At 31.0% G+C, this 23,014-nt stretch overlaps 1 protein-coding gene and 1 long non-coding RNA gene across 6 annotated transcripts in view; both read right to left on the reverse strand.

Moving 5' to 3' along the window:
- LOC141450944 (adipokinetic hormone/corazonin-related peptide receptor variant I-like) overlaps positions 1-23,014 on the reverse strand; it is a 438,838-nt gene that overhangs the window by 181,133 nt on the left and 234,691 nt on the right. The gene's annotated exons all lie outside the window — the stretch shown is intronic.
- On the reverse strand, positions 808-22,631 carry LOC141450947 (uncharacterized). 4 transcript variants are annotated; one of them, XR_012456453.1, is made up of 7 exons: positions 19,676-22,629; positions 16,118-16,273; positions 14,258-16,035; positions 5,234-5,323; positions 2,420-2,522; positions 2,015-2,343; positions 808-1,773 (listed from the first exon to the last, which is right to left on the reverse strand). It is a non-coding gene; the product is annotated as an uncharacterized lncRNA (long non-coding RNA). The 4 variants fall into 4 exon arrangements; XR_012456452.1 differs by having other exon boundaries at positions 808-2,343; positions 19,676-22,631; XR_012456454.1 differs by having other exon boundaries at positions 808-2,343; positions 15,654-16,035; positions 19,676-22,588.

Here is a 23,014-nt window from a genome sequence, read left to right on the forward strand (position 1 = left end):
GATTATGTAAACTGGCACTATCTGGTCGGCTTATTTTCTTCAAAAATTTAATGTAAGAAATTTTTTTGAGTTATGCTGATCACTTACTCAGTCGAAAGACTAACATAAAGCACGAAAACAGATCAATTCGTAAACAATCAGCCTTTTTTTGGAATCAGATGACCTTAAGAACAGATATCCGGTGAAAAGAATATATCGAAAATAGGAAATGTTATTTTCTCATACCGCTAACAGAGGTAAACATGTCTACCCTTTTCTTGAAATCCATTTTCAAGGAAATAATTTCAAATGAAAAAAAAAATGGGTATTTTTACCTGAAAATCCAATATCCAAGGGACAGATATTCCACTTGCCTAGTAACTGAAAGAAAACATTCTACTAATTTCAGAACAGATGTTGAAATCCTTTCCACATTGTACACAATCTTCTTATTACTGTCTCCCTTCCTTTGGTAATGCTATTTATTCTTCCTTTACCATCTTCCAAGAAAATAAAAGTTTCGCCCTAATGTTTATAAACATAAACTCCTAGTCTGGTCAGCATGTGCATAGTAAAAATAATATCACTTATTTTTTTTCAAATAGTACTATCATTTTCTCGACTACATACTCGGAACCTCGGGAATCAGATAGTTTTTTTTAATTGTTAACCATTTTTTTTGTGAAACTAGCCAATCTCAAACATCGTAAAACTATTCTTATTATCTTGTTATTATTTTTTTGATAGACTTGGCATAACTGGTCTCTAGAGTATGGAATTAAAGAATGGAAAAGTAGGGAATTTCTAAAGCTAAAAATTTTACCAAAGCTATATTCTCTTTATATAAATAGATGCATTTACAAAATTCAAATAATAAAGCAAATAATGCAATGAAAACATCCCACACAAATTTAACTGAATCCAATTTAACTCAAATTATTTAGTCAACTGTGCATTTGAGATAGGATGTATTGTATTAGTTGAAATTTTCAAATTTATTGTTTTAATAATGATATTTTCATAAAATTATGTAAACATATATTCCATTCTGAGTGTAAAATCCTAATTATAAAACTAAATATCAAGTTGTTGATTAATGGCTAGAGAACTCAGTCCAATCCGAACATTTGGAGAAATCAATTTACCATTTGTTGTGAAATGCTTCATCAGAGCTAGTGAAGAAGCAAGAAATACAAAAATAAAAGAAATTTCCACATATCTCTAATGTAAGGGAATCAGCATACAAAACAGGCATTAAAGCTATCGTTGAGTTCATATAACAGTTTGTTTTTTTACTGTTTTATTCGCAGTCTACTGATTGATTTATTCACCAGTTCAACTCTTGTACACTAATTATATTATCATTAATCTTTAAACCTTCTAGCAAGCTTTCAACTAGCTTGTTAAATATTATTAATTCAAATTCAGTTAATTATAAGTTAATTTAAATTTAGTTCAACGAGTTAATTCTGAGTAACATCGATTTATCTTTAAACGACATAATTAGAATATTGATTAAGATAGAATATGATTGAGCAATCTCAAATGTAAATTCATTTATCTTTCTCTAGAAAGAAAAACCTATTAGCAGCAATGTTAAGAGATGCACTCCGAAATAGAGTTGTTTTAGGAGCTATCTTGAAAGCTCTTGATGAAAATATGAAATCGTTGAGAAATTATATATACATATATAAAACAAAAATTGAAGAAATTAACGTTGGTTTCGCCAGAATCGGCCTTTAAGAAGAACAGTTCGTTTCTATGCCGACAGATGGCTCATATTGAGCTATTGTTCTATAACACAATGCAAAAATACAAAACAAATATTAAAAATAATAAAAAAAAATACTTTAAAATACATATTCAACTTTTATTTTATTTAATATTAAATATGATCTAATATCGTTTTATTTTAGAACTGTTCCGTTCTGTTTCTCACATCATTCACTAAAAAAAACTTCACTGAGAGTCGATTCATAGTTAATTTGTCAAAGTGTTAGGATTATTACTATTATGTAAATGTAAATAGTCATACCATTCATTGTAGTGTTAACTTTGGATTATTATTTATAACAATTACATTAGTTCTGCTTTACTACGAACATGTAAATTGTGAGTTAACTAATCTGAAGATTTGAAGATTTTCTATGAAGACAGCAAAGCAGACTTGGCGCCGACCGTAAGATTTAAAGGTATAATCGCATTTGTTTCAGCTTAATGAGTTCTTTTGACTCACAAGAACAGTTAGATGAAAGGAGATTTTATTTACTGTTAATTTGGACAAATAAAACTTGTAACGACAACTACATTTCCATGATTCACTGCTTTCACTCCAATGATAACTTGACAAAAGGGGAATTTCACCTGAAAAGTTTAAGGGAAATGTTATTATTTTCATCGTACAAGCTATGAAGGCCGAACTTTACAACTTTGCACATACCATATTATCACAATAATTATCTCGTAGCCCATCACTAGAGTGCAACTATTGTTAGCTACAGTCAAAAACATAATTCACTTTTTTCCCATTAAACCAGTCACTGCTGAAACATTTTACGTAAAAGAAGAAGATATTTAATTTGATCCTTGATAGATAGATTATTGTGTTTGAAATTTTAAAAATAAATGCCAAAAAAACTAAAAAATTTAGTACAAATGCCGTCGATATCTACCGCACCTAGTACGCAATATCTTTATTACATTTAGCTGTGGAATAAACTTGAGTCCAAATAAAATTGCTGATCAGAAAATTTGATGAGTAACGAGCTACTGCAAAGACTGCGATAACACTCTGGGGGGTTATTGTTTGTTCTGTTTTAAAAAACTTTCTTGAATAATCATAATCTTATATTTTTTTCTTCTATTTGTATTGGTTAACATGAACTTAAGTGCATTTTTTAATAATTAATCTAGTGTATTTTTTCTTTCTTCTTTCTTGGCCTTTTGATTTTTACAAATTAGCCATCATTGGTCTGTCTTTAAGAAGTGGATAGTTTGTCTGGTAATACTTTAGTGGATAGTTTCGAAATCATTGTCCGTATGGTTGCGTGTAAATTATACTTACTTTAATTTTGGTAGTCCTGATGTAGTTATACAAGTCTGGGTAAATGTTTAGGTAAGTCAGTATAGTGTTTAAGTGGGCAGTTCGTCTATTATATTGCCCTCCACAGCTGATCCCTACCGTTCTTGTTCTTGCTGCAGGCCAAGATAATATAATTGGTTTCTGCTGTTGACTATTTATCGCAGAAGCATATGGAGGTCTATTTGTGTGCCAATAAGTGCCAAATGGTGAGGTGAGTAGTTGTGGTTGAATCTCAGTCTGTTCATGGTACATTAAAAATCCTCTGTCTTCTGAAAATGCTATAAACCATTGTTTTAATGGAATGGGGACTGTATAGAGGAGTTGAATTTTCCTTAAACGGTTTTCGAGATTGAGTAAAAGTCAGCCCATTTTCTGTAACAGATTTGTTTTTGAAAGTTTTTTTTTTTTTAAATCTGAGGTTGTTAGTGGCTCTGATGATGTTTCTTGGAGACGGGCGGCCAGTTTCGCGCTATTCATTTCCACCCAATCCGCAATCATTAAAGATTAAGTTTGCTTGTTTCTTGATTTCTTTTTCTTCAAATTATGAATTAATTTGTTTGTAGTTAATGTAATTTCATTATTGATATTTATGGGCTACCAAAAACAAGTTACTTCTGCTACAATGTAACCACCCTTTTTGGGTTGTCCATAAACTGATTTTAACTAGAAGTTTAATTTCACTTTTTCACAGATACCTATAAATGACAAACAAAAAGTTACTTCGCTTTCGGGAGATGTGTATCTTATACAGGGAAAATCAACTTACAGGACGCTCGTTGTATGGTAATGCACAAGATGAACAAGTATTCATGTCGCAATGAAGTGTTAATTAAAAAAAAAAAAAAATGGTTATATTGGTTTTGGTAGCTATAAAATTAAAAACGGAAGGGATCAAACATTTTTTACAACAAAAAAATTAAACAAATTAAATCTTTTTTAAAAAGATTAATAATTTTTTTTAACAAATGGAGTCGTTGACGTACAACTGTGGTTGTTTCAACTATTTATCCCCATTATGTGTATGTTTATTTAAATGGAACTAAAATTATTAGTCAAATGGAAGTAAATCTGTCTGTTATTGTAGTTGTTGGAGTAAGTAAGTGAGTTTATTCCAGATTTCTTTACTGAGTTGTCTCATTCAAAAAATATATAAACATATATCAATGGACTAGTGTAAGAGCTTTTAGAAGCAAGATAGGAACTTAAAATAGAAATACAGAATATAGAAAGAGGCAGGTAAAAATATAAACAGCTCAATGTTGCCAACAAAAGCTGCAAAAGAAGCTTTAGTTGAGAAATGGCAAGAAAGAAGCTTTAGCAAAAAAAAAAAAGTTAAAGACAATTAATTTCTGAGCCACAAAAGAAGCTTTAGGAAAATAAAGCAAAAAATAAAAATAGTGTTGTGAGGATTAAAAGTTTGGTGGAGCGGAAAAATAGCGTTTTACCAAATGTGTGTGGGAACATTAAGAGAATGAAAATAAAAATAAAACAAAGAAAATAAATAATAAAACAAAGAAAATAAATAATAAAATAAAGAAAATAAATAATAAAATAAAGAAAAGAGGTTTTGAAGGGTTTCATTTCAATTAGGCTAAAGAGACCGAAAATTTAGCGGTGAGAAAAATTATGCAAATCAATAATCTAGTACCAAGGTTTTACAGAGCTAGTGGTTCACCTTTTTCCCTGCATTCTGTACCCTTCAAATCTTAAGCTTTCCGCATACCATTGTTATGAAGGTTATAATGTATTGTACATTGGCACTTCATGTTTGAATCTATTGTACATATTTATAATAAAGATTTATTTTCTTATCTTATCCTTTAAAAGGTTAAGCATAAAAATCTTGAAGCTAGTAAAGAATCAACTGCTGCAAGTTCTCCACAATTAAATTTTAACAGTAATGAAAAGATATTTTCAAGAAACTTATAATAGCTAATTATTTTATTGCTGGAAGGTTTTATTTATTTCAATGTCTGAAAGCTTTCTTATTAAGAAAAGGATTGAGACTAGGTGATCCACTTCCCCAGTGATATTTAACCTATGCTCGAAAATCACCTTAAAAGCCATAAAAACGAACCAGCAGGTTGATTAATACAAAAGAGATAAAAATTTTTGTATATTAAATAATTGTGTTTACAATTAGCTTTAGAATTTTCTGTTTCCTATACTTACAATAGCAAGTAGTAACATTCCAATCAGCGTCTTTAATTAAATAAATTGATATCAGTAATCCCTTTAATATTGTGCAAATAACTAACGCACCTGAAAGAACAGAAAATTTTATATTTAATGAAGACTAAAAATAAATCTTTTTGCTACATTAATAATAATTAAATTTCAGGGAGGTTAAACTCAGAAAAGCAATTTGTACAATGCGATTTCCAAATGTTAAAATACTTTATATATGTAATGAAATGAAAACAGTCATTTAAAAAATCTACATAGAACTGAGACTAAAGAGAAGGAACTGGAATGCAAAAAAATTGAAATAGAATAGTTCCATTCCAGTGAATTACATTTTGTAAACATATTAAAATGTAAAACATATTGTTTAAAACAATAATTCTTTCAATGCAAACATCTTTACTAAAAAAATAGCAGGCAAAATTCAGCCAACACAATGGAAAAGGGTTTTCAGTTAATTGAAACCAAAAAGCTTTCACAATAAGACAGTATATCTGTAAAACCTCGTTAGTGGCAAAACCAATAGTTAATGTAAAACTTCATATCTACGGTAGACATTAATTATGTAGCTTGAGAATCAATTGGTGACGTGATATACTCCGAAGAAAAATATTCTATTACTGTAGAAGACAATCTATTGAATATTTTGTTATTCATTTCAACCATTTAAGTTTATTTTGTGACTTTGAGAGGTCTAGAGATAGTTTAATAAACGATGTACTAATTTTCAGTTTTGATTAATTTAATATCATTACAAATATAAAAAATTGTGTAAATAGACTAATTTTGATTTTAAAAAACTCCGGTTAGTTTAATTTTTAATTAATGTAACAGGTAAGAGAATCGGTCCATGCTCTACGCAAAACTGCAATTAAATTTTGAGATTAGTTTTTTATTGCTGACGTTTTATGCATTTCTTTCAGTACCACTTGTTATTACAAAAAAGAAAAGAAAACTCATTAGACATTAATTTGAAACGTATCATGAAACGTTATCTTATCAACAATATTATTATAGTAATAGATGATTCTGTGGGGGAAATATGTTTTTATATTAAGATATCAGAGGATGAAGCAATGAGATTCTTCATCAACACGAGTTTAAATGTTGGTTACCTAATCTTCAAAAGTTTCTGCACTTCTGGTTTTAACCATGATCTCCAATCATCAGTTAATTTACCATTTTAACAAATAATAAATAAGATCTGTGCTATCTAAGCAAGATGGCCGTTTCATTGCAATTATAAATATAACGCTGTCAATAAAAAATCATTTATAAAGGATAAATTATAAAAAGTAATTTGTAAGCTCCAGAACGGACGTTTAATTTTCCGCCCCCGTACATTTGAGAAAAATTATTTACTCTAAAGTAAGGCTGAATAAAAAAAAAACTTTATTTATATAAATAAACATTATAAAAAAAAGACACACAGGGGAATTCTCATTTTCTTGCCAACCTAAAACAGCCGTACAATAATCACAGTGTATGTATTATCCAGCTAAAAAAGGTTCAAGTATTTTTACAACAGAACCAGTGAATTTTCGTTCTCATTAAACATAACTAACATTGTACAAAAAACATAAAAATAAATTATTTCATAAAAACAAAATAAATAAACAAAAAGATAAAATACTAAAGGCGCAAACTGCAGGCAAAAATATTTCTGTCATAAAGTATCTAATAAAGAAGAGCATTTCTATATATTACGAGAGAGGTGCCATAATTTATAAAAATGAATATATATTCCCTAAATATTTAAGTAAATTTACTTAATAATAATGCTGTTTGAAGTGAATACATAAAAAGCAAGTTTTATTATTGCCAAGTGTTTAATGTTATATTAAGTTAAATACTCGTACATATGTATGTAAGCGAATTTACATAATACAAAATAATTTTAATGCATACAAAATATCATCAGACTAGAAATGTTTTGCCTAATTTGATATCAGGCGTTTTGCTGAATGCGATACTTTTTTTTAAAGTGGTAATCACGCACAGTCCATTGTTGAATGCATCAGATGCAATAAAGTAGGTTGTTATTAAGTATTCTAGAATAGTTTAAACAACTTTGGAGTAGGATAGAATTTTTATCAGCCAAATAGGAACGTTGTTTCACTTGACACTACATCAAAAGAGTTGAAAAAAGCGACTTCAAATAAATAATTGCATTGAAAAAAAAAAATCAATTAAGTTTCGTTGAATTAACAAAACGAATAGAACTGTAATTATTTTCTAATCAAAATTTAAGAACAAAAGATAAATTGGTAGACATCTGTACGAGCAGAAATAATTGCTATCGTAGACAGAAAATCGCTAGCCAGGCACTTAGAAATCAGTTCACTCGTTCACAACAAAATTAGAGAAGATAAAGTATACCTGGGCAGTGGACCTGTTCTAGGTCCGACTCATAGGGTATAGTTCCAAACCACTCTTCACGGTGTTAAGGCGTCGCTACTCACCCTTTACGAATACCAGAGCGATTTCCTGCAGAAACTTCACTTTCAAGAAGTAAGGAAGAAAGAAAATTCATAATTAGTACAAGAAGTATTTTCTGTAGCGCTAACCAGTTTGTCTAATCAGTTAACCACCTCTTAAGGTGTTTTTTTAATAAGAGTAAAATAAGAAGTTTATATATATATATATATATATATATATTTTTAAACATTTTATTTTCAAAACATTTTAAACATCACCTGTAAAGCTATCTACTTGCAGTGAATACTTAACCGGTTTGGAGTAACATGTGATTTGGTTGTAAACTCGATAACAAGCCGGAGATCTCGTAGAAGAATCTGAAGAAAAAAAGATTTGACATTTCGAAGATTGTAGAATGATGAAGTGGCTCAATCAAGCAAACATTTCAGAGGAACTTAAAAGATCTTTGTAAACTTTTTTAGGTCTCTTTGATGTCTATAAATTGTGAATGAACATGTGGGATAATAATCTAAAGTCTTGTTTTAAGCCAAACCTTAAATAATTGTATATAAACAGCAACTATCTTCGCCAACTGATTACTCCGAAGGATATTTTATCACTGACGAGAATTTTTAGTTCTAAGGTCTTAACACAAGGATAATGGACCTTCTCACCAGGGTTGGGCCAAAACCAGGAGGTGAAAAAATGTAACCTACAAGTCCTTAGCAAGTGTATCGCTTTAAAGACTAATGATTTATTAACAAGCAAGAGGAAGAGCAAAAAAAACCCCCTAGTTTTTCAAAAGTTTTAATTATGTTAATGTAGGGACTGAACCATGTTTTTAATTATCAATTTTAATTTGTTGATTTTAATATGGATTCAACTTGCTGTAAAGTAAGGAAAGTTTGACGTTCCCTACAACTATGCATAAAAGCAGTTTTCACGCAAAGAATTTCAAAAACAAGCAATAGGTATATGAATGGAGATATTAAAAAAAGAAAGGAGAGATTTCTACACTGCGGGTAGAACTAACTCTTTGTTCCAACTCGGAATTTTTATATTTAATTCTCATTAATATAATGATAACTAACTTTAAGTATTATAGGACTTAGTCCTATTGAACATAGCGAACAATAAGGAAAAAGAAAACTCCATGTACATATTGAAAACAAATAATTAATAAACTTGTTTAATCAACTCAAAATTTTCATTAATGATATAGAATAAAAAATTAAAATAAGGGCAGGGTTTTTTTTTATAAATTTAATTTAGAGTATTCTAAAGAGTTATGCTGCCCAAGAGGAATCAAAAATTCAAAGATGAAGGTAGAGTGTTATGCTGCCAAAAAAAAATAAAAATTAGGTGTTAAATTTTAGAGTTGTTTACACAATACTATACATACTATACAGTGCTTCTAAGTGAACTTTACTTAGGTGCTGAAACAGACTGATCAAGAACTAACCTTCAGATACAAATTTTTTTGTGTTTTTACTTGAAATAATGATTAGAATTCTTCATTGGCAAAATGACTATTTTGCGTATGATTATTTTTTAAATTATATGCTTATTTATTTTTAAATATATTTTTAATCATTTCCCACTCTCCATAGAAGTGTAACACAGACCTTGAAGAGACAGCTTTGGAGAAGTATCCAACAATTATTGATAAAAAATTAATTACTTTAATATTGTAAGGTAGTAAACACTCATCCTAAAATATTACTACTAGAATTCGTGCTTGAACCAGAAACGTTCTTATACATAGAAAATGATGTCCTTTCAGGTAATCCTGTTAGAAAATTCACTCAATATTAATAAAGCCTATCTTAAATGAAGCTGAAGAAAGGACACTTCTGTCATCTCTTGTATGAATGTAATAGCGTGCTAGTGTATTTGTGGGTCATTTACAGCTGTTAATTTACTCCTTTTCTTTCAAATGTATTTGTAGTTTGTTCCTTTTAGGGTAAAGTTGTCTTGCAGCAGTCCAGCACTATCTTCCTACTTCTGAACATTTGTTGATGTTCTTTCTAAATAAATAAACATTGCTTTTATCTACTTTAACATCTTTCCATTGAAGTACAAAGCCTTGAGCAGTGTGATGATGCTTACAAACGTGTTTGAAGATACTTTTAGTCACTTTTAAAGACTTTTCTACAACACAATTCTACTTGTTTGCAATTTAGAAGGCATTTTATTTTTTAGACTATTGCTCTTTTTATATTGGTAAAAGAAGTGTTCACTTTTATCGCTTACAACCAATATAACTCCCTAATGCTGAATAATGTAACGTCATTTTTTTTGTGAAAGCACAGACAGACCTTTAAGTTCTTTTATTGACCATTTGGCAGAACTGGAGATTTGAACAAGCGTACAAAAGGAGAAAGTGGCCCTAGCAAGTCTATACCTGATTTCAAGCTGAGTATATATTTCTGTTAAAAATAACAAACTGATAAAAACTTTTAAGCGAATCGGTTCAGTTTATTAGAACTGTGCGGTTAAAAAGTAAAAAATCAGAGTAAATAAAAGTCTGAATGTTTTATTAAATCGCCACTAGATAAAAAACATTTAAATGCATTTATTTATTTATTTATTTATTGTATTTGTGGTCTTGTTTGCACATTAACCAATTACTTTATTTGAGGGCTTATTAAGCAACAATAATAAGATTGTCCTTTACAAACTTTTTTAGAATTTCAAATATTATCTTTTAGTTATTCTAAAAAGACAAGTTTGAATTCAATTTATAATTAATGGTATTAAATTGAAAAATAATAATGTTGCCACAAAAGTGGGTCAACTTTGGATTAAATACAAATGAATCTGGGAAAACTGATTGCTTTTATCTGTCCAAGTTTTTATTCGTAGCTGATTTCGATGTTTAATCAATTTTCAAAAAAATGTTTCATTAGGATCATGTAAAAATATAATACTTTCATTTTCAAAATCTTCAGAGATTGGTGCTTCAGATACGTGTAAAGAATTACACCTTTACTTTCAAAGTCTTAGTATTTTATATGTATGTTTAATTTAAACAGTTTATTTTGCCTTAAATTAATCCACTAATCGTTAGTGAAGAGTAAAATGCTTCGTTTAGTCAATTCTAGTCTTGGACTTGAGTACTGTAAGATTCACAGCTGTCCGAACAAATCGAGCAACAATCTTAAGGGGAAACAGTCTAATCTCTCCATCAACCTGTTCCTATTCAAAGATCCTAAACCTAAATAATCCGTCATAAGATGTTTTCTTTAACCAAAATGCCCAATGAAGAATCAGCTATATGCCTTAGTGAGATCACAGAGCATCTCACAAACAGCTAAAAGTAAGTATTTACTAATCCACATTTTGGCCTGTCTAAAGCAAAGACATCTCATCCTTAACGAGAAATGCTGAAAGGCTCCCAGAAACACAACATGCTTGAGTAAATCGCACAAAACAGCCTGGATCAGGGACCAATGAGGAGAGTAAAACTCCTGATTTGATTAGCCTATCCAATCGAAATCTTATATAACCGTATACAAAAAAAAGAAAAATGTAAAAACAACTAACTCAACTCTACCAGCACTAACTTCAACATTTTTAACCTCTGCTTCGCCTGTAAAAATAATAATAATAATAATAATTAACTGCTTTTTAAAGAATTACAATTATAAGCAAGAAGTTGTAATGAAAAAAGAAAAATATAATTAATAAAAGACAAATTAGAACTTGAAAAACTGAAAAATAAATGAACAATTACTAATTAAAGAGCAGAAAAAAGAAAGTAATTAAATTAAATTTAAAAAAACAAATACAAAGAACTGTGGGGAATTTAATAGAAGATAAATAACAATATCTCTATAAACAAAAATATATCTCTATAAAGAATAATAATCTTATTTAAATAGAAATCAAAATAAATTCTTATTAAAAGAGCAAAGAAGAAGAACAATAAAATATTAATAAAAACACATATTTTTACAACTTTTGCTTCAAGCTGTTCACTATAAAGAAGTTTATTCTATTAATTTTATAAATAATGAAGTAATAATAGATGTAATATTTATAATGTTCTCAAACTCATTATTATTTATCGTATAATGGGGTACGTATTTCTCTCTCAGATTAAATAGAACAGTGAAATTAAAAAGAGGCGAAAAAATGAATCTGTTCGTTGAAGCAAAAACTGTTTGGTGAAAATATATATTAAAGTATATATAAAATTCTCCCACATATGATCCTAGAATATTTATAACGTAACAGCTTAAGTTGGTTGATCAGTCTAATTTCATTTATATGACAATTTAAGGACAAATATTTCTCACACAAACCGCCAGGAACAAACCAGGAATTGACAATTTAACACAAATTCAATATCTGTACTGACTAAATAATTTCTTAATTATCCATTATTATATATAATATTATATTATATAACAACCATTATCAACACCTATTGAATTAAGACATTTCCTTAGTTCAGAAACTTAATAATTAAGTTTATAAAATCGTAACAAACGAAAGTAGCACAACTTAAGGATCCTATCTTCAGAAATCAATGGAGTGCTTCGCCAGCCCTACATAAAAAAAATAATAATAACAATAAATAAATCAATATTCTCCCATTTACAAGAAATTTTATTAAAGATATCAGTTTTCGAATTATCTGAAGCAAATGTGTAAAAAAGTATGAAATAACAAGAACAAAATATTGTACTTTTCCATCTAAGTTGTTGCTGTGAGAAATGAAGTTTTTGTACAAACAAGTGGATGTTTGTTTTACTTTGTTCTGACTAGGTAAGTGGCTTGAAATTTCTTATGGAACTACTTTCACTGTTAAAACTTGTTTAATGGGGTATTGTATTGCCTAACAAACTATAAAATCTCTTTTAACTTTAGCAATAAAAAGATATTGCTTCTTTTTGTGTGTTCTTCTTCTGTTTGTTTTAGAGTGGACTCGTTTGATTAAAAAAATTATTTAATTATTTCATTTTATAAATTATTTCTGATGATGCATTTTAAATTTAACTAATACAGTGCAACCTCGATTAACCGACCCTCGGTTAAACGGGATTCGGATTAACCGGGATCATGTTGAGTCATCATAAGAACACCTGGATCGGCGCCGAAATAGAAGTTAATTTTCGGTGGCGACAAGGAAAATTTTTTGTCTTCCGATGTAACATAATATTGTAGGCGCGGCAGCAACTCTTTTATACCTGATTTTCTTGAAGGGTCATTATGTACGTATATATGTATGTAAAAACCCAAAATATGGTGCAATTAATACTGAATTTCTTGGGATTTACCACGGTCTCACAAAAGATCATACAATGGGAGGAAACGGCTTTTTAATTTACATATTTTCACATAGTCATCTTACTGATGAGTCTACCTATGCACCCGTATAATACATACATACTTATATACATATGTACATTCATATGTACAAATGTACTATGTAATACTGTGTATTCGGTTTAACCGGGATTTCAGTTTTCCGGGGTGGGTATAGTCGGAGGTCAGCCCGGTTGATCGAGGTTGTACTGTAAAAATTTGATATTTTTAAGATTGTACAGAAGAAGAGAACCGTTAGGAGGTAGTCCAATTTCCTCCTCCCGTCAGGGAGAAGTATAGTTCTACTCTTTCTTGGCATGTATAAAACGCTAAGTTGCACTATCGAAATCAGGAGGTTAATTGTTGGATTGCAACTAAACTGCATTCCTAATTGGTTCAAAAGGGCTTTAAGAAAAAAGTCGTAGTTGTGCATTTTCTGGATTTTAATTGAGTAAATCATCAAGATTTCTTTCGATTGACTTTTCATTTAAAAAAAATCTAACTACTATTTTCAATAACTTGATAGAACGTTCCCTGCATTATCCAGCTTTTAGTTACTGTAAACAAACCTTGCTATTTCAAGAAAAATGGCTCATATATACGGCTCGTTATTTTGTTCCTGTCAGGATAAAGAACTTGGTACTGAACTTTTAGTCCTACCCTGCAGTCAAGGTTAGCTCCTTCAAACTATTTACTTGTACACTTATTTTGGAAGGTTAACTTTAATAGCTTTATCAAACTGAAAAACTGAAGTGGAAGAAGTTTACTGATTTCCAAGGCCAATGATTAAAGTGAGCGTGGGGATCAAGCGACAAACAAAAAAGATGACTTTTAACTGACGATCATCTAAGTTATACAGGAATCCATTAAAGTTTACCAAATCTGACGTGAATACACTGACTCGACTTATTTAAAATTTGTATTTTTGTGAGTTTATTAGCCTCAAGTTTTTCAACAAACTTTGAATTTCATTAAAAAAACTTAATATTAAAATCACAAAATAGATGGTAAAAGCGCACCATGTAGATGAAATGGCACCTTAAAGGGAATTATTTTTAGTGCAAAATTTTGGAACTGAACAAACAAAATTCTTCACAGTAAACTTGTAGACCAATTTTTTCTTCAAACTGAAATTTTTAACTACTCACTTGATATATGCCGATATTGCCGAGAGAACCCTTTAAAATTTTGTTAAAATGATCTAGGAATACTCCGGATGCATTTGTTAGGTTGGAGGTTGAACATACTCAGTTTCTTTATGGAAGAAAATCTTAGCCATACCTGAAAATAGATTGCCACGTATCTGTTATGCCGCGTTGCTTGACAACATTGATAGCCCTGGCATCCCTGATTATCTGGACCGCTGATTTGCGAAAGCAATTTGAGATTATTGGTTCCGATGATGTCTGGGAAAAAACAGCACATACCCAACGGTAAACTGTCAGATATCATGGTAAGTTTAAACAATAATCTTATTAGTAAGGATGTTGAATCACTGTTAAACGCCAGATTTAACACTTTCCTTAGGAATATTAGCAGATTTGGTTTAGGTGAACATTACGTTCACTTTAAATGTCCCATTGTTATAATCAGAGTTTCCAGTCAATTAAGATTAATGTCTGAGAAGAAGCCTCAACTCTGTATCCTCGGTAGGGTTTATAAATTTAACACTGATTCCCCTTGATTAGATGATCCAATTCATTTCCTAATTATCTGCCCGATATTAGATGTCTTAAGATCCAAGTATCTACATATGCATAACATTAACTTTTCTTCTTGTATTCAACCTAAAATTATGTTGGAGAATCTCTTATGTTTCGACTCGGTAAACAAAGTAAACAATATGTACTTTTTTATAATTAACTCTATAAAATTTAGAAATTTGTTTTCGTTAATTTTAGAGCTTCTTTTTTTTTATTTGTAAAAGTGAATTTATTTTTGTTTTTGTTCTATTTCTATTTCTTTTTTCATGTATTTTATCTGTAAAGGCACGGGTCAACCCCTTGCTACAAGCAAGTAATAATAAATAAACTATTCACTTGATTCTCAACAATATTGTGCAAAAGACAAGATTGTACTTTTTTAGAGAATATGCAACGAGTGGACCCTTATAAAAACCATAGCTCTCACATTTTGCCCTGAAACTTTGTTAATTAAAACTACACTACTTGTTACAGTACCTGTACATCCATCTTTACACTCTTTAATTCAATCCAATTGGCACTGTGCCTGCCGAATCATCAACGCTACAATGTTCCCTAGATCTTTCCTGCGCCATTTGCTTAACTTGAAAGAATCTTTTCCTTAGGATAAACATTCTTTATCTCTTTGATTGGGCGCAGGAGTTCAGTTAAGTTGGCCCCATCTCATGTCTGTTTCTTGACACTTTCACTATTTGTGCATGCAAAATAAACAAAGTAAAATCCAAGTCTTGAAAGTTTAATCAAACCAAATGGCATCGAAGAAATATTTTTGACGGGTGCCCACAAGACAAGGGAGCTAGGCCACAACTGGGCCCTAACCTACCCAATAGAAAACTCGTCACTCCCGTATTCAATCTTCACCTTTGTTAATCTTATACCTACCAGACTCTTCAAGCTTCTACATTCATTTTACATAGACTTTTCTCTCTGTTTAACCACTACTCTTATATTACCTCCACTCCTGTATTACTTACCTTTGTTCTACTGCAAAAATTTAGTGGATTTATAAGCGTTTATATGTGCTGTATCAAATAACCAACAAAGATGCCTTAATATTATAAATCCATATGAATTTTACTAATGTATGGCGTTATCCTGGCAAACATGGATTCAAAGGCACACAAATCTGATGAGAATTAGATGTAGAAGATTTGACAAAGAAGATGTAAAATTTGTTAGAACTGATTAATTTATTCAGTTGATTGATTGCGAAAAGGTAATTTATTGTTATACTTCCGTGATCACTTTCATCTTGTTACTGATCTTCTTAGAATAACAGCTGGTCTACAGCTGGTTTTTGTTTATAAAATAGCAACCCTTTTCCACCTTTATAATAAACAATATCAACAAACCCACCTAAAACAAAGTTAACTATTAATTTATCTAATAAAGTAATTATAAATTATTAATGTTTTATCACTAACTAATTAAGGATTACCATTGTTTTCATTAGTGTGTTTTGTAAGATATCTAAACGGTTCATTACACAAATGTTCCAGATTATACCACACGTGTGCTGCTATAACCTTTTGAAGTTAGTATGGTATGAGATGATGGTACCAGCTGGGCAACAAATTCCGCCAACCCTAAATTGCTATAGACCCAAGACGCTTAGTGGTTTTGTAGATATGTATAAAGCAACTTGTGCGTTAATAATATTGCTAGCACAAAACATCTTCGACCTAGCGTATTTTAAAATGTTAGTTGGCTTCAAACTGTAAATTTTTCTAGCTACTTTAAAGAAACCATCTTTATTAGGAACATAGTTATATAAGGGAAACAAGCAAATTGTTACAACTTACATTCAAGATACACACTTTGAAAAGGACTAAGAATCAAGAAAACTTAAAAGTTGCATTATGGTAAAGCAGCTGTAAAAGGGGAAAAAAAGTAAAAGTTTGGAATTACAATTTCTTAACTAAGAAAAAGATTGTTTCATTTTTTAGCATTATGATTATAAAGAACGAACATTTGCGTGATACGAACGCCATAAAAGTCCTTAAGGCCCGCATCTTAATACCTTAAACCCTTATTTACAATACTCTTCATATAAATATATATACATATGTATATACAAGCCTGCGACTTTATTAATTTTCAAAAATTCGTCTATACAAGCTGTATCAAAAACCTTAACAAATTTAGGTGGCACTATTTTTGATCTAACTAAATAAGAGATTTAGTTACATTTTATGTAACTTCCTAACTAGAGTGTAGTAATAAAAGAAGTCTTGTTTTACTTTGACTACTTGACGTGGTGAGTTGTAATTAAATTTGAAGGCAACTCCAAATTCACTAATAAGTCGATAACTTTATTTATTATTCATATAGGCAGTGATGGAGCGTATAAATGTAAATGAAAAATGAAGTTATGGTCAATGAAGTTACGAAAAAATGCAGTGAGAAATTAAGCGGCAAGCAAAGTACGACTTTATGTTGAGATATTTGCTTTCATAAACCCTGTCTCGTGACTATGCCTTGACGCGAATTATAGACTTTGCAAGGATAGCCTTCAATTGTTTAGTTTAGCCTTGAAGTAGGAAGGCTTACCTATACTTGTAGTAAACAGAAAGAGAGACAGAAATTTCTTTAGATATTCTTCTTTTACGAAGTCTCGCACTGTTTTTCTAACGTTTCAATGAGTTGTCTTCTTTGTAAAAAAAAACAAAAAAAAAAAAAAACGATTGTCTTAGATAATGTATCTTTTATGGACAAGGAGAGATGAAATTGCTAAGAAAACACTAAAGATAAATCTGAGAAAGCTATAATTTTCAACTACAAAAAAGAGTTGAAAGAGCTATAGGCAAAAATTTCGTGAAATCGAATAAGATTTATTTCTATAGAAGCTAGCAAATTATGTTTTACGCTTCACTAAGCGTAAATAAGCTGTTTCTAAGACTAAAAAATAAATGAAGGTACATTCATTAGAGAAGAGCAATACCAGTACTGCTTGGGAAGCACGAAAATGTCACCCATCTGCGAAGAGCGAATTGAAAGCAGAAACGGTACAGAATATTCGCTCGATAAGAGTTTTTAATAGAATTATACCTAATATAAGATATTTGCAATTTTAAAATTGTTTTACAGAAAATTATTTTAATATTATTATTATTATTATTTATTTATTTCTCTTTTAAATTTTATTTGGACTGTTACAACATGAGCGCGATTTGCAGCAATACGCTTCAAATGGCGATTGACACTAGAATCCTGACACTAACTGAAGGCAGAAATTGCCCAACGGTAATGTTAGGGACAAACTATTCTCTTCATAGGAGAAGAGAAAGTCGCGAGGCCTCAGGAGTGGCCAAATCAGGATGATCTGAAATATGATAAGATGATAAATGGAAGATTAAAATGAATTGCATGTTTTGGAACGGGTCAAACTACCTGACTTACGTATACAATTACTGTCTTTATGGCTAATAGGAGTTTAGTCATAAAATGAAACGTTAACAATAGTGCGAAGAATTTTAGTCTGAAGAGATTGAATTCTTTTGTAGATTAGAACGTTTAGTTGTACTCGTATTTCAAGTTCAACACTGTACAACCAGGGCACGATAAATGGATGTACGTTTCGTTTTGTGTTAAGTGAGAGATAAGTTCGCTGTGTTCGACCCAATAGCGCCTGTTAACTTCAGTTCTTTTGAGTCGTTGTATGAGTTCGGAGTCAAGGCTTTAGTTACATTGTACAGACCAAGATAGGAGACAACATTGGCTGATGAAATAGAAATTGAATCATGTTGAAGGGAGGAGTAGATAATGGTCTTTTCTCCCCATTCTTTTACCAATTCTGGAATTGGAGAATTCTGAGTGTAATTACTGGATCTTGATGAGAAGAGAGTATAATTGTTTTATCTGCGTGTTTGCAGATAAGGTGAGAAGGACAGTTATTTTGCGAATTGGGATATGACCTTTGTTTATAGAAAGGGCCTGAAATTACAACTCACAAAACTTTACGCTTCTGCTTAGTAAATTAGAAGGACTCGATGTTCAATTCTGAACTTGCGAAAGCAGCTCTTAGGTTCATAAGATTACACATCGACAAAGTTAACGCAAGCAGTAATGTAATGCAATTAGTAATGGCACTAGTAATGGCAGTTGGAAGTGCTGAAAAATAATATAATAAATAAAAATGAGAAAAATGAGAGATGAATGATGAAGACTCTTTATCAATACTCCTTCTTTTAAAGGGAGGGTGATATTTTATTATTTCAGGATGCCATTGTTGCTCAAAATCTAAATTCAAAATGATTATCTGGGATATTATTGTTTTTTTTTTTAAATATTGTGACCGAGCGCCGGTAAGGGCGATCAGGGCAAGGGGAATTTCGCTCGCTCAGCAGGGGGTACAAATAACTCGTCAGGCTATGAATACACTGATTTATTGTTGGTCCCAATACACCAATTAGATAATCGCATACAAAGAGTTGAGCTCATTAATACAAAACCAAACTAATACTTCCAAAAACATAATTAACAATAGAAATATAAACGAAACTGAAGAAACTATAAGATAACATAAAATTAAGATTAAATAGGCAAATTACAAATTAAATCAACAAAGTTGGGCCCTTATTCTCAAACATTCCATTATTATTATTATTATTTTTTTTTTATTTTTTATTTTTTTTTTTTTGGCGCATCAACAGCTGAGGTTATTAGCGCCCGGAGCTTTTTCCAGTGCACTGCCGGCCTCCGGACAGTGTTCTCTCGTTACAGACAACACTGTCCATCACCGGACAGTGAGCTGTAAGAAGCTCCTAGGAAGAGAAAATCTAAGGGTCAGCTGCTGGATTCGAACCCGGGACCTCCGCGTGGGAGTCCAGTATGCTAACCTCATAGCTAATCCCTTCCCTACTGTTATTATTATTATTATTAATACCATCGGTTATCTTTTGTTAATCTACACTCTAGCAAATGTACTCCTCCCTCACTACGGCAACAGTTAGCCTCGGCCGGAAGCAATGCGTAAAAATTTATGTTCAATACTCACAGCAAAACAATCCCATCAAACGCATAACACTTGTTTCCTCTCACACACTCTAACTAACTCTGCCGGTGTCTATACACTATACACCACGCGCTCGCTATTCTCTCTCTCACGCGGTACATTGCTCTCGGCCGCTACCAGCCGTGACGTCAGCAGTTTAACTTAACAATTGCATTTTTTCTACTAATTATTCAATTATTATTTACAAATTAAATGCTCTCCCTTTACAATATGGTACTTGAAAATCGTAATTTGCATTAAGGGATTTTTTCTATTTAATAAGAAGTTTCTTAAGAATTACGCCAAGTGTTTGCAGTAGACTTATTGGATGATGATAGATGATGATGATGAAGTAAGAGTATGTTTTTTTATTTTGTTTCGTTTTGGACCAATTTCGAAAAATTTCAGTTAAAATTATATAAGAAATATTTTACAAACATTAAGAATTTCTGCAAGAAGTGTAATTTTTGCTAGGTTGACGAGTACGTATTCATTGACTACAGTGAAACGAAGGATCTTACGAACTCCCTTCCGATCAGGATTCTTTCTTACGAACATCCAGTCAGTGGCTGGAGACTGAGCAACTTAAGATAACATTCTGAGTGTGATCGTACCTAAGGACCTTTTTTGTAGACACCCCGTTCTGTGCTTCAAGCAGAAAGCGTTCCATGATCATGAACCTTTTAGTAAACACCCTGTCTAATGCCTCAAGCTTGAGCGTAACTTTTCCGCGATCGACCCTTAGAACTGTAGAAGAACATCCTGACAATGCCTTGATCTCGTAATATACCTAGCTTCTTTTTGTAAACACACTACACTGGTCTTTGGCTCAAACGTGAGGGCAGAGACAGTTTTGGGCCTTGAACGCGAACGTACTGTTGGTTCTTGTGGCAGACGTTCTTTACACTCTTTGGCTTAAGTTAATTATAATAAATTTTCAGGCAATAGATCAATCTTTAAATTCTGTAAAAAAAAAAAGAAGAACAAAATCGCAGAATATTTGAAATTAATAAATTTCTAGTCTAAAGAGTCAAGAGAAGTTTTTTAAAAATCTAATTTCTTGTTAGCTTTTTCAAAAAAGTTCTTTTAAACTTTTTGATTGATTCTCCCTATTTTTAAGATGATTTTCCTACTAACACTTGAATATTTACATATAATATTCAAACATTCCATTTCTCAGACGCACCCTCCTTGGTTTAATCATTGGCTGGTACTGACAGTTTCATTAAGTGCTGCTGCCCCATACAAACTTTCTTGTTTGCACTCGAGAACATTTCAAGTTTGTACGAGTTTAAAGAAAATTTTTAAGAATATTATATGCTTTGTAAGGAAATTTGAGATCAGGCTAAAGAGAGTGGAAGAACTAGATTTTGGAGAGCTGCTCTTCTAGCCAGAAGGAATCTATGTTACCAAACGTCTTTAGTTATCCTTATTTTATTATACCTTTAGTGAATACGGTTTTATTTATTTATATTTCTTTTTTAATGTACTCGTATAACGCTTTAACATCTGTGGTTATTAGCGCCCCCAGCATTTTTTTTAGTTCTTACCGGCCTCTAGTCAGCGTTCTTTCGTTTCCGACAAAACTGTAAATCACGGATAGAAGCTTCCAAAAAATCTAATAGTCTGCAGCAGGATTCGAACCTGAGAAAACGCGTTGAAATCCAGTTAATATTGAGCTAATTCCTTGCTTTAACATTCAATTGGAAAGAATTAAATTTGTATCTTCGTGGGAAACGTTGCCTCCACCCTGGTAAGATTTTAAAGTTTGGATTGGTGCTTAAGATTTCTTCCATTTTCTTCATCTCTTTCTCTAAGTTGCGGCGAGGATGATTGACTGTAATATGACAATTAGAAGTCAACTCCCTGTTAAGCCAAAATTACTGAAATTAGTCTTTGTACGAATTTTTTAAATTATACAAATTTTTTTATCATTTATTATAACCTTTTTGTTTTGGGGATCGGTCCATAAGGCTTATCATTGTTTGGCTATATTATTTCCTATTTTAATCAAAACAACTATTACATGAAAGAAATTGCCTTAATCATTGATAATAATTATTACAAAATGAAACTAAAAATAAGGAATTTAAGTTTAATTATCAAACTTAAACTGGAATCCATTCATTACAATGCTTTATTATTTTATTCTGTAAACATTTTATTGGTAAAAGCCTCATGTTTTCTTGATCACAAAAAAATACTGTATTCACCAGACGTTTGATTATTTTACTGCAACATTTTCGTGATCTTCCCGCAGACGATTTCATTAATTCGCCCTGTAACAATGAGTTATTGATCTATCATTTATCTATATTAAATTCTGAGGGATTTTTAGCGGAGTGTCAACCATTAATCTGTCGACTAAATTGCCATTTCAGTGCAGTTAGTAGTTCTCAAGATCTCCCACGATTATAATATTAGAGACTGAGGTATTTTACAAGATATCATGCTTTATATCTTATTATAAAACATTCTCCCTCTAAGAATATATCGTAAGTTTAGCGTATTTTGGCAAGCCCTCGAGCATTAAACAAAATAATAACCCTATACAGATTTTACCTCAAAAAAAACACAGCCAGAACTTTTTCTATCCCACATACACAAAAATGTGTATATGTATATAATACATAAAAATACATGTATATAATGTATACACCAGTATATATAAAACTAATGATCTATTAAATTTGGGCTAACAGTACATTTCGTAAATATGTATTATGTGAAGGGTTCGTTCGATGAAAAAGCAATTTTTCACTGAAGGATATATTACAACAAAAAGGTCGGAAAACTCCGTCAGAAAAAATCAGTAATGGAGAACATATTTTAAATTTTATATCTTCAACCTAAGTTTGTTGTAGATAATCTACAAGTATATCAGCCTTGTTGCTTTTAGGACGATAATACGATGATGGTAAATAAATAATTTAAAAAGATTAAAATATATTAAATGAAATGTAAACTGCTTAAATAACCATTTTCTATTCAAAGTTTCGTTATTAGGGACAACTGTTATTTCAAATTGAGAATAACAATTTAACCTCATTTTTTCGATAAATAGCTCTGAAACTATGGACACCAAAAAACAGTACTTAGTGCAGTAGCCCCTGGAATTTTGTTTTAAAACGTTGTTTGGACAATCGTACAATGTTTAAATAAAAGGTATCTTTACAAATGTTTACTTCAAACATTCTTAGTCTTTAATGTGAACTAGACTATACGGCGCTTCAGCTCGCGGTGAACCCTGGCCTCCCAAATGAGCATTAATGTGAACTAGACTATACGGCGCTACAACTCGCGGTGAACCCTGGCCTCCCAAACGAGCATTCACCTCCGACG

The sequence above is a fragment of the Rhodnius prolixus genome, unplaced genomic scaffold (assembly GCF_049639745.1).
Source record: "Rhodnius prolixus isolate KJV_2025 unplaced genomic scaffold, Rpr scaffold_8, whole genome shotgun sequence".
In the NCBI taxonomy this organism is placed as follows: domain Eukaryota; kingdom Metazoa; phylum Arthropoda; class Insecta; order Hemiptera; family Reduviidae; genus Rhodnius; species Rhodnius prolixus.